Source organism: Hibiscus syriacus, unplaced genomic scaffold (genome assembly GCF_006381635.1).
Source record: "Hibiscus syriacus cultivar Baekdansim isolate YM2019G1 unplaced genomic scaffold, ASM638163v2 tig00112293_pilon, whole genome shotgun sequence".
NCBI lineage: Eukaryota > Viridiplantae > Streptophyta > Magnoliopsida > Malvales > Malvaceae > Hibiscus > Hibiscus syriacus.
The window spans coordinates 2,182,280-2,194,915 of NW_024063296.1; the positions used below are offsets into that span (position 1 = coordinate 2,182,280).

At 31.8% G+C, this 12,636-nt stretch overlaps 1 pseudogene; it reads right to left on the minus strand.

Annotated features, from left to right (window-relative positions):
- Positions 1–9,152: 9,152 nt before the first annotated feature.
- LOC120177601 lies at positions 9,153–10,450 on the minus strand (annotated as a pseudogene).
- Between the last annotated feature and the right edge of the window lie 2,186 nt (positions 10,451–12,636).

Here is a 12,636-nt window from a genome sequence, read left to right on the forward strand (position 1 = left end):
CTGGCCAGACCAACGGGTATCGATACTCCTAAAGGGAGTATCGTACTACTTTTTTATATTTAAATCAACTAGTCGTTACTAGACGTTGGGGCCTGATGGTATCGATACTATGCTTATGGTATCGATACTACTATGTATAGTAGTATCGGTACCCCTTTGGTTATCGGTACCATTTTTGCATTCTGGAATTTGATCAAAGCTGGCAGTATCAATACTACCTAGTGAGTATCGATACTTCCCTTACCTTTGGTATCGGTACCATATGAAAAGTATCGGTACTTGTTCATTAGGTATTGATTATGTAAAAACAGTATTGGTACTACTTATCCAAAAAAACATTTTATGCTCAATTCCACTTTTAAGGACTTTGAATTATTTTGGAAAACTTTGAAAACTTCGAATAAATCCAATTCAAGTCCAAAAACATTTTGCCTTAAATTGTTATATCAAAACATAGTTCAACAATCTCCCCCTTTTTGATATAACAAAACATTTGAAAAACAAATTTTGGCAAAACTCCCCCTTAATAAAATGTTTAATGAAAAAGATATTGTTATATCAAAATTTTGCAACAATCTCCCCCTAAATGTTATATCAAAAAACATTTGAAAAATTCAAAACTCCCCTCTTTGATAACAAAACATTTGAAAAATTGTTTTTGGCAAAACTCCCCCTTAATAAAATGTTTAATGAAAAAGATACAAATTGTTGGAAAATATGTAAAAATGTTCAGCTCCCCCTTTTTCATTAAGAAATTGAATTTTTCAAACTCATACGTCTCCCCCTTTTTGTTAGATCAAAAAAGAATTTAACTTTAAAGTTCAAAAATAACTTTGTAGAGTAAGTGGTAATTTTTTTATATTAAAAACCATTTGAAAAATCAAAGCTCCCCCTTAAAAAGTGCATTCCAAACAAAATTTAGCTTTAAAAACTTGACACTTAAACAAAATTGAATTTCAACAAAGAGTAACAAACATGTTAGTAGAAATTGAAATTCAATAAATCCAAGTCTAAAATACTTTATGCAATACCAATAATTGAAATTAAGTACATATGCATAAAGCTTTCAAAAATGTTATGCAGTTGAAAACATTTGATATCAATTGTTAGAGAAATATCTTTAATATTTAAAACACATGCATAAACATTTAAATTTAGGTCAAAAATTTAAAAATTTGTAAAAACAAAACATTTAAAAAGTTGGCATCAATTGTTAGAGAGATATCTTTTGCATTGAAAATCAATTTTGACCAAAATTCATTATGATGAACTAAAAATTATGAAAAATAATTCAAAATTTAAAATGTTCATCATAAAACTCTTTTAAACATACATGATATTAAAAACAATGTATAATAATTTAAAATTAAAACTCATGCATGCTTAAAACTAAATAAGAAATCAAATAATCAAAATCAAATAATTAAAAGCATGCTTAAAACTCATGCATGCTTAGAAATTATTACTCATTCATTTTCAAGTGTGGCTAGAGCATTTGAATATCACCACTTTTTTTCATCATTTCTCCCACACACCTACAAGAGACATTTATTTGGATTTTGGTGTCCAAATTGCTTTGGATCCATGGACGTTAGTTTCAATGACCCTTGTTCCCTTAGGAACCCATACTTGTTTAATTTTAAAAGATTCTCTTTTCTTTATGGGACAAGTATGTTCAAAAAGATCATAAAAATGGCAATGTAAGCATTTTGCCATTTTCAAACATAAAGAGTTGTTTTTGGAAATTAATTCTTTTTCTTTTGTTAAGCTCTTAAGCTTAATTTTCAAATCAAAATTTTATTTTTCTAAATCATTAAGATTAACTTTTGAAAGCTCTAAATCATTTTTCAAAATCAACTTTGGCTTTCAAAATCAAATCATTTTCAACTTTAAATTTTGAAATTAATTTCTTATATTTGGAATTCATGGTCTCAAATTCCAAATACAACTCATTATAAGCATCTTGTAACTTATCAAAAGAATGTGAATTTAAATCATTTGAGTTAGAAGATACCTCAGAATCTCCTTCGATGGCCATGAGGCATAGGTTGGTTCAAACGTCTAATTCCTTTTTCTTTAGGAGAGGGCATGCATACTTTACATGCCAATATTAAAGGCCATGAGGCATAGGAAGGGAAAAGGTCTCAAGTTAAAAGATACCAACTTGCTGACTGGTATGTCTTGTGGCATAAACTTCTGATTCAGGACCTTCAAAAGTCCCTCTCGGTATGCCTTTGAGTTCAACAGCAGTGCCAATATTGAAGTGCGTGTCGACATGCTATATAACTATTCTACAATGTTGTATTCACTGTGCTTCAAGAATTTAAGGAACTCTCTAGCTTCTTCCTCCTTTATGGGCTCATTGATAGCCAACACATCCTCCTTGAAGGGTTCAAGTGGTCTCTGGGGGGACTTAGCCTCTTAGGAGTAGCGTTTCCCCGTAACCTACCCCACTTTGCTATCATCTTCTCTTGAAGTGATCACCTCACATTCATACATCCATGGCACTTGTCGGTTGTCCTTGTAGTGAAAACGTCGGGGTATTGTGATCACCATATTCGCCTGTTTTCATTCTGCTATTTTCACCTTAGGGGTAATTATCAAAGGACTACCCCTACCGTATCTTCTTTCAGACAACTCTCCGGTAGCGCAAACATCTGCTTCCGAAGAATCTTGAACTTCTTCATAGAACTCCAGCTCCTCCCTATCCATCATGAGTTGGACCAAATCTTTTAATTTTGGGCAATCTTAAACCTTATGCCCCTCTTCATTATGGTAACAACAGTGGTTACCATCTCTATTCCTTGATGTATCAAAATATGGCATGAGAAACCCTACTTTCACCATTTGGCTCCATCCCAAGCCAAAGGAGATTTTATTTCCAAAACACCAGTTTTGACTCTCTTGCCCTTCTCGGTATTTACTGCATTAATCCCATTCTCCTTATGGTTAGGAAAGAATTTTGTGCAACATTTGGTGCTCTAGAGTTAAATTGGATCAAGTTCTTATTGTGCATTCTTTGTACAATCTTCTTAAATGCGAGGCAATTTCCGATCGTATGCCCCCACACCACCATGGTATTCATAGTGAGCTTCATCATACTATCTGGGGTATAGGGGCTTCATTGGTTCTACATTGGTATCAGCTCGACCTCTTCCCTTAGACGGAATCTTATCACTCCAAGCCTCCACAAATGTCTTTTTCTTGCTTGATTTCTTTTTCTTTAGGAGAGGGCATTCATACTTGACATGCCCCTTTCTTTGACAATTAAAACACACAAGGGAACCCTTCTTCTTGGTTGATTTATGCTTCACTTCCTTGGAAGACATGAATCTCTTGAACTTTTTGAAGAGCTTGGCCATCTCTTATTTTTCACATCTTCACTTGAATCTTTATAGCTCTCATTGGTGGACTTGAAGGCAATACCTACCTCTTCCTTCTTATTTTGATTATCTTCATCTTCTTTCACCATCAACTTAAGAGTAAGAAGAGAACCAATCAACTCATCAAGAGTGAGAGACTTTAGGTCTCTAGCTTCGATAATCGTCATATTCTTTGTGCCAAGACTTTAGAAGAAAGTAGATCATCTTCCTCACAAGCTTTTCATTGGAGATTACTTCTTCAAATCCTTTGAGACCATTGACAATCATGGAAAATCTATCAGTCATAGCTTTGATGTCTTCATCAGGTTTCATCTTGAAATTCTCGTAGCTATGGTTGAGAAGACTTATCTTGGTTTCCCTCACTTCATCGATTCCTTCATGAGTGACTTGGAGCTTATCCCATATCTCATTGGTATTGGAATAAGAGGAGACTCTTCCATATTCATACAAGCTTAATGCACAAAAGAGAATATGCATAGCCCTAGTATTGAGTTGGAACCTCTTATTCTCTCCATCACTCCAATCGTCCATCTCATCGGTTGGAATTGTGTAGCCTTTTATGATAGAGTTCCAAGCTCTTAGATCGTTGGATTGAATGAAGAGCATCATCATATTCTTCCAATAGGCATAATTTGCTCCATTAAAGTAGGGTGTCTTATTGGGCGGTTGTGAATCTTTAATGTAGTAGGTGCCGGAGGTTGAAGCCATTTCTTTGGAGGTTGAAGCCATTTCTTTGTCGGTTGCGTCGGGAATTGGTATAACTTCTTCTAGGAACATCTCAAGGTGATTAACCATTCTATCAAGTTAGGCTCTGATATCAATTGTTAGGATTATGAAGAGGCTCAATTTATAACCGAAAAAGTACAAAGGGGTTTAATTGATAAAATTGAATTTAGGGAGTAAGGAGAACAAAAAGATAAAAAAAATTAGCACAAGGATTTAAAGTGATTTGACTTATCAACCAAGTCTACATCTACTACCTTAGCTCCTCACTAAGGATTTTTTTAATAAATTCACTAATTTGTTCTTTCTTTTTCAAGGATAAGGAGATAACCTTTACAACTCTCTATCTTTTCAATTGGCTAAGAGAGAACCAAAAATTATTTACAAGGAAAAAGAATGTAAACAAATAAAACCTCTAAAAAGGAAGGTGTTTACAAAATTTAACTCACAAGAACAAAATATTTACAAGAGAAATGAAAAAAAGATTAGAAACTCTTCTATTGTGTTTGATGGCTTGGATAGGTGTTCTAACACTTCTTCAAGTGTCATAAACTTGTATTTATATGTTGAAATGTTGTTGTGATCGTTATAGTCGTTTGAGGTGATTTGGAGTCGTTGGGGATCAATTTTTGTGCAAAATAAAGCTGCCCAGACCAAGGGGTATCGGTACTCCTAAAGGGAGTATCGGTACTACCTTTGTTATATTTAAATTAACTAGTTGTTACTAGCCGTTGGGGCTTGATGGTATCGATATTATGCTCATGGTATCGATAATATTATGTATAGTAGTATCAGTACCCCTTTAGATATCAGTACTATTTTTGCATTCTGGAATTTAGCCACCATTTCCTCATTTATTTTATCATTTGATTCTGATATCCTATTTTTACGTTCGTTTCAATTTAGTCACTTCTTACTCTTGAATATGTTTTGGGTAATTATTTGGTTTTGAGCCTTGGTTTGTGATTTATTTCATTTCTGTCACTCTTTATTTGCCTAAGAGATTGTTTTATACTTTATGTTTTAGGTTCCAGATTAACATTATGTTCTTTTTAGCCACCTTATCTAGTGTTCTAAAGCTTGGGGTTTATTTCCCATTAGGTCCTTACTATTATGTTTTGTTAATAATTTAATCATTGTATAATTTGATGTTTATTTCTTTCATTTTTCCCATGAATGTATATTTATATTTGTATGTATACATTATATCATATTATGTGTAGATATATTTATTTAATATTTCTTAACCTTTGGATATTTATATATTATCAGTGTTTATTTTATTTGTGATCTTAGTTAATTATTTCATTTTATAAAACACCCAATGGTCAATATTTTTTCTATTGTACTTGATGTAATATTTTTAAATATTTCACTCTAACATTTTCAAGAACACCGATTTGTAGAATGGGCATGGAAAGCATTTCTTGATCAAAGTAGTGTGATCTGATACGACATTTGAATAAAATGTGAATTTGAAATAAATCGATTTTACTTTTCTAATTAATTCATCTTTATTTTAAATTGAACAATGAAATGCATGTTTTTCTAAATAGTAATTTATTTTATTTTATGCAAAATGTCGATATGCAGTTTATATTCGATATGCATCTTTTATATATTCAAAGATACAATATTCTTTTACGAATGAGAAATGGTTGAAATAGCTTTTCCGACGGATGATTCAAAATTTCAAGATGTCTTATCGAGTAAAAGGATTTTCTTTTAAATAATTAATTCGAAGTAAGTTAATCAAACTTTAATAAATGGATCATAATTTAACTTTATATTCAATTTATGAGTTCCACCACCATTACAACAACGTGTAAGCGATCAAGTGCCAATTGTGGGCACTGTGGGGTTTTAATCTTTCCTCACGCTTAACCAACTTCTGGACTCGTTAAATTGAATTTTTTGTAAACGCATACCAACTTTTGTCTTAAAAAATGATTTTTCTTAGAATTATTTTAAAAGATGTTTTTAGGTATTTGGTCTACCTAACTCAAAGGCCGATAGCGACTCTGATCCAATTTAATCCAAATTAACTCAAAATTCACCAATTTTCCAAAATAAAGTCATAATTGTTTTTAAAATAATATTTTAATTATTTTTTTTTCAAAAAATGGTTATGACAACACCGATGTGGTTGCAATGAATGCAAACTCAGTTTTCCATGCTCGCTCGAAGTATGTTGAGCTTGACGTCCACTTTGTTCGTGAGAAAGTATCTGACAATAAACTTTAAGGGTCTGTTTGTTTGGTTGTAATTAGTTTTCTGGAAATTGAATTCTGGAAATTGAATTCTGAAAAATGAATTATTGGAAATTGAATCTTGAAAAATGAATAACATTTATAGAAAATGTTTTCCGGAAAATGTTTTCCTAAAATGAATTACATTTTTCTAAAAAAACATCTGGAAAACGTTTTACGATGTTTAGAAGATATTGTTTAAACCTTTTTTCCACTTGTTGATAAGTTTTTTAAAAATTATTTATTACAAATATTAAATACAATAAATAATATTATTTATCATAAAACTTAATATTATTATTTTTAAAATATTAAAATTATTTTATTTATTATTAAATATTATTTTTATAATTTTATTAATAAAATATATTATTGGTATATTTTATTAAAATAAAAATATTATAAATTAAATTATTTATTTATTAAAGTAATAGTGTTATATTATTTAAAAATATTAATTAGTATATTTTAAATATCTTTATTAAATGTATAATTGATTATTTTATTATAATATTAAAAATATAATATTATGTTATTAGAAATATTAATAAATATTTTAAATAGTTTAATAATTAATATTTTGATTAAAATGATATCAAATATTTTTAATATAAATTCATAAAATAAAATTATTTTGAATATTTATTCTTTGAAGTGAAAAGTTCGGAAAATGACATACGGAAAATTAGACCGTAAGTCATTTTCCAGAAAACACAAAGGAAATTCTGTTGATTAGAAAAATGTTTTACGTTGACCAATCAGTTTTCCTCCAACCAAACACTGTAAAACATTTTTCGAAAAACGAATTACGTGAAATAAACACTGGATTTCGGGAAAAACCAATTCCGTAATTGATTTTCTCCCAAACAAACCGACCCTAAGTTAATTATGTTCCGACTGAGCATCAAGCATCTGATGGTCTCAACAAAACTTTGACAAAAGCGAGTTTTTACTTGTTCTGTCATAAGATGAATGTGTGTCCTGTTGAAAAAGATCAGGGAGAATAACTTTGTTTTTTTTTTCTTGTTGTTGCTTTGTGCTCTGTTGATCATTGGTGTTAGACTGTTGATGGTTGTTTTACTTTTTTTGCTTTGTTGTTTGCTGTTTTTTTTCCTTGAGTAGGGAGAATGTTGAGCTGCTTAAGGAAGTTCAGGGTGGATGTTGCTCATCTAAGAATTGAGAGCGTGTTGAAGCTGATGTGTTTGCAATTGTCTGAGGCTGCTAGAAAAGTCCTCGGTTATTGGGTTGTTATGCCAACTGTGCTAACTAATTGGACTCTAATTGCCAATCTAGTTAGTTATGTGGTGGGCTATAAAAAAGTGTGGGTTGGGTCAGAAAAATCAAAATTTTCTGGTATGGCCTACATTCTAAATATTCTCTTGGGCTTCTCTCTTTTATCTGTATCGTTCTAGCTCTGTTCCACGTGAATAGCAGGTCCGATTGGTGCCTTCGCTTGAAGTCATTCGCTTTCATTCATCACTCTGATAAAGAGATACCCGACTTCAACAACGAATGACAAGAATGATCTGGTAGCTAAATTTATAAATGAAGATTTTTGATGAAAATTACAGGAAATCCAGCAGATCATCACGGAAGAAGATAACAACCTAATCCAAGAGGTTCCTATCTCAATGGGAAGCAATAACTAAAGTCGTGTGGGTTTCTCAAAGATGGGTTGTTCATGATCCCTCTGCTTACAAAGCGATCATCAATATGGAAATGGCGGACCATACAACAGCTAACCTGAACTAAATATGGAAAATTAGAACTACAGAAAGGATTCGCTTTTTCGTTTGGTTGTGTTCTTAACAACATAATACAAACGAGATACGAATGAGGAAGGGAATGACTCAAGAAGCTAACTGTAGAGATTGTCATGCTGAGAGTGAATCAATAGAGCACATCCTTTGCAAATGCAACACAGTAAAGCAAGTTTGGGAGGAGATGAGAAAGCTGAACGCATCATCTAGACAATCAGTTTGAGGAAATGGATTTCCAAACTTGGCAAAGGAAAAACTGCATGTCCAATAAAATTAGGGAGGATAGTATTAGTTGGCAAAGCAATTGGCAATGAAATTTATATTATCATGCAAAGGTACAAACTGATTATGCAATGTAAAAAAAAAAGTTCTTTTAAAGCATTTCTCTTGAATATATATTGAAATTACCATGAGATAAAATCTTTTAAACATATAAAAACAGTTTAAAAATATAAATAGTGTTTAAGAAATTACCGGATAATTGAATTTAAGAGAAATAGCAGCATATCTTATGATCATTATTATGTGTTGTTCGAATACATTCTAAACTTATCTCATACATAGCATATCATTTAAATATCCATAGATATTAACAATGAAAGATCTAAAAATATTTATTTAGAATAAACATGCATATTAATAGTATAATTGTTTAATGAAATAGATACAAATAAAATTTAAATAGACGAACTGATAAAATAAATAAATAACTAAAAAAATAAGGTTTTGCGTCCATCCTCAAGATCCACCGCAAGATATTAAACAATACATATTAATAATAATAGCGATGAAATTATTTAAGGAAAAATGGAAGCTTTTAAATATTAATATATATTCATTGATTCCCTAAAAAATGTGCAATCCTTCATTTCTTTTTTCTTTCCATTGCATTTCGGCCTTTCATGGTAAAAAATAAGATCCTAAATTACAAAAGCTAAAACCAATATGAAGATACTAATTTTTTACCCATATTAATTAATTATTATTATTATTATAATATTTCGTGCCCGGACGAAAACCGGTTACGACACAATATGAAAAGAAATTATTGTACATCTTTGCGGTGATAACCATAGTAAGATAAATACCATCTAACAAAATTTTTCAACCCGGTTTGCAAATCGGTTGTGGGTTTATACCCGAGTTGCCTTCGGGCTAAACTAATGTTGGCATGAGTAAACGGAACGTCGCCGTTTCCAGGCATATCTACAGTCTTCTTTTTGGCTTTCAGCTTCAAATGTTTCTCCAAAATACTCACCAGCGTCGGCACCTTAACCGGCGACGTATTCCCCAAATTAAAATTTCTATATGGAGCGGGGGCCCATTTCTTGCCACTCGACCCGGTACTTTTACCGGATGTATCCAACGATCCCAAACAACCTTTCACGATATCATCAATGTAAGTAAAATCTCGTGCCAAATCTGCCTTATTCTTTCCCCTATATACCGTGATTGTCTTCCCTTGCAGAATATTTCTCGTGAACGAGAAATACGCCATATCGGGTCTTCCCCATGGACCATAAACGGTAAAAAATCTTAACCGGTGATGGAAAGACCGTAGATGTGATTATAACTGTGGGTAATTTCTTCACCTGCCTTTTTCGTGGCGGCGTATAAGCTAGCCGGCCGGTCGGTTCGGTCTGATTCCGAGAAAGGGGCATGTTCGTTTAACCCGTAAACCGAACTTGAAGATGGCCATACAACAGCCGGCTGGGGATCGGCCGACTTGCAAATTTCTAGAAGTGTAACGAGGGCGGCTATGTTGCTGTGAATGTTAGAGTTAGGTTTTCCATGGCGTACCTGACTCCGGCCTGAGCCGCCAAATGCAATACGTGAGTAAAAGCTACCACGTCGAAGAGCTTAGCCAGTAGACCGGCGTCATTCAAATCGCCTTCCACGACCAAAATGCCTTGTGTGTCGAGCATCGATTGCCTGGCTTTTTTCAATGAAGGATCGTAATAGTTATTGAAGTTGTCGAGCCCTACGACGCCGTCTCCGCGTTTCTTGAGGGCAAGGGAAACGTGGGAACCGACGAAACCAGCAGCTCCGGTCACCAGAACAGACATGCCCCCGGGGCGTTGGATCTGAGCGGAGTTACGGATTTGTTTCTCCAATTGGATTCCACCCCAGGAAGCGGTGAAATAACGATTACCGGATTCAACGAAACTCTGAAAGCTCAGATACGAGGCCGTTAATGCGATCAAGAAAAGGGCCCATAAAAACATGGTGCTGGTGGAAGCGAAGCAGCGTTGGAACTGACGGTTCATGTTATGGATCTCTCGATCTTGAACTTACCTGGTGTCGATGGGAACAACGCATCTTCCAGGGATGGCATTTTCTTATAATTCTCTAATTCTCAACTTTATTTGGTTTTCTCAGAAAATGGATTTTCTTTCTGGTAATTACGAGATGAGCAAAGAAGAAGAAGAGAATGTGTTAATCATAATAGGAAAATGAGGGGAAATAAATAAGAAAAGCAGAAGAAAAATGAGGGGCGAGCTTTAATTATTCCTGGACCTGTCAATAGAGGTGAGAAAAAAAGAGGTTATATATTATTGGGTTTGTGGTTAACCTCAAATCAAAGTAGCGACATGTAGGCTCAACGCTTTTGCTTTTGCTGCCTTCCTTTTTAAGTAGAGGTGGTAGACGTCCGTTTAGTCCGCGGGTTTTGACGGTGTGAGTTTTGACGGTGCGTGTTTAAACGGAACAGTTTAAAAGTTCGTAATCATAAACGGTTTTAAATTTTAAAGATCGTGGCTCGTCTATTTAACTCGCGGGTTAATGGGTTTACCTGCAGTCTGTTAAATAAAAATAATTTTAATGTTTTAAATAAATACAAAAAATAATGTTATAACTTGTTATACCTTTAAAAATGATCCAGTAACTTGAAAAAGAAGGTAGCACCGTAAAAAATAATATTTAAATTTTATTTTAAATAACTGGAAATGATTATAAAATAATATTTTTTAATTTTTAATCATTAATATATAACGATATAATTACTTAAACTCAAATTAAAAAACAATATTCACTTATATCATCAAATTGAAAAACAAATAAAAAAATAATCACATTATACTTTTATAAAACACGATTATTCAATGCTATAATATGAAGACACATAACTGTTTGCAAGTAGAAATTTAAACAGAAAAATTTAACAAAGTCAAACATTATATAAATTTAACAAATTTTCTTTTGTAAAAGCCTTTAAAAGTTTAAAAGTATGTTTTCAATTTTTTCTTTTACTTTTCTTTCTTATTTTTAATCTAAATATTACGTTTCATGTGATATATTATTAGAATATCACGTGACTTTTTATAATTAAAGAACGAAGTGGATAAAATACTTTATGAAAAAAATAAAGGTCAAAATTAAATAAAAAAATCTTTAAATACCAAATGATAATGATGTAAATTTTATAAGACTAAAATACTATATAAATCTTTTAATTTTTATTTTTTTAAATGAAGAATAATTTGATACATTATAAATGAAATACTATATAAATCTTTAAATTTTTTAAATGATGTAAATTTTATAAGACTAAAATACTATATACATCTTTAAATACCAAAGACAAATGTCCTAATAAATTTAAGAACTACAATGGTTATAAGTAACATCATATTTATAGGTAATTTATTTTTTTCTATAAAACTCTTTAAGTTTATTTTCTCTAAAATTTTATAAATTTTAAATTAAGCGGACTATTGTGGGCTTCGCGGGCTACCCGCGGTTATACCCATTAAACCCGCGGGTTTAACGGTCCGGGCTAAAAAGCCCGCAATTTAAACGAGCTTCAATTTTTGATATCCAAAACCCACACAGATCACGGGTTAAACGGGTAGCCCGCGGGCCTTAACCCATATATCCGCCTCTACTTTTAACCCTCAGCTCCATTAGGTTATAATTTGCTCACAGATATATTAATATATTTTATTTGATATATGTTATTTGAATATTACTCGTTTATACAAATTTTAATTCTTGTACATGTAAATGAGAGAATTTTGAAATTATTTGAAATTGTTCGTTCATACTACCTTTAACTGTTGTAATTTGTTTAATCAAAAGAAAAAAATGTTGTAATTTGTAATTGATATATGGTTCAAAAGTTGAGATCATTAAATATTTGATATAATATTAGAATTAGCTTCTAATATTTTAAAATGATTATTTTATTTTTTTTTAAATATTTTTTCCGGAAAATTGATTTTATTAAAATTAAAAAGTGACTAAACCTGAATTATGTGTCTCATTAAAAATATTTCTAGTCCTAATTGAAGGAAAAAAATACACACAACCAGTCATTAAGCTAGATACAAAGAACCAACATGCCAAAAGACAATTTTAGTATTTTAGTCTACACCATTTTAATTTTTTCATGAAAATTATTAATAGGTTAACTATCAATTAATAATACTGATATGTTTATTTATTGATGTGTCACATATCATATCATCACTTAGGTGATGTGATACATATCATATAATACATTAAGTGACATGACATGTGATA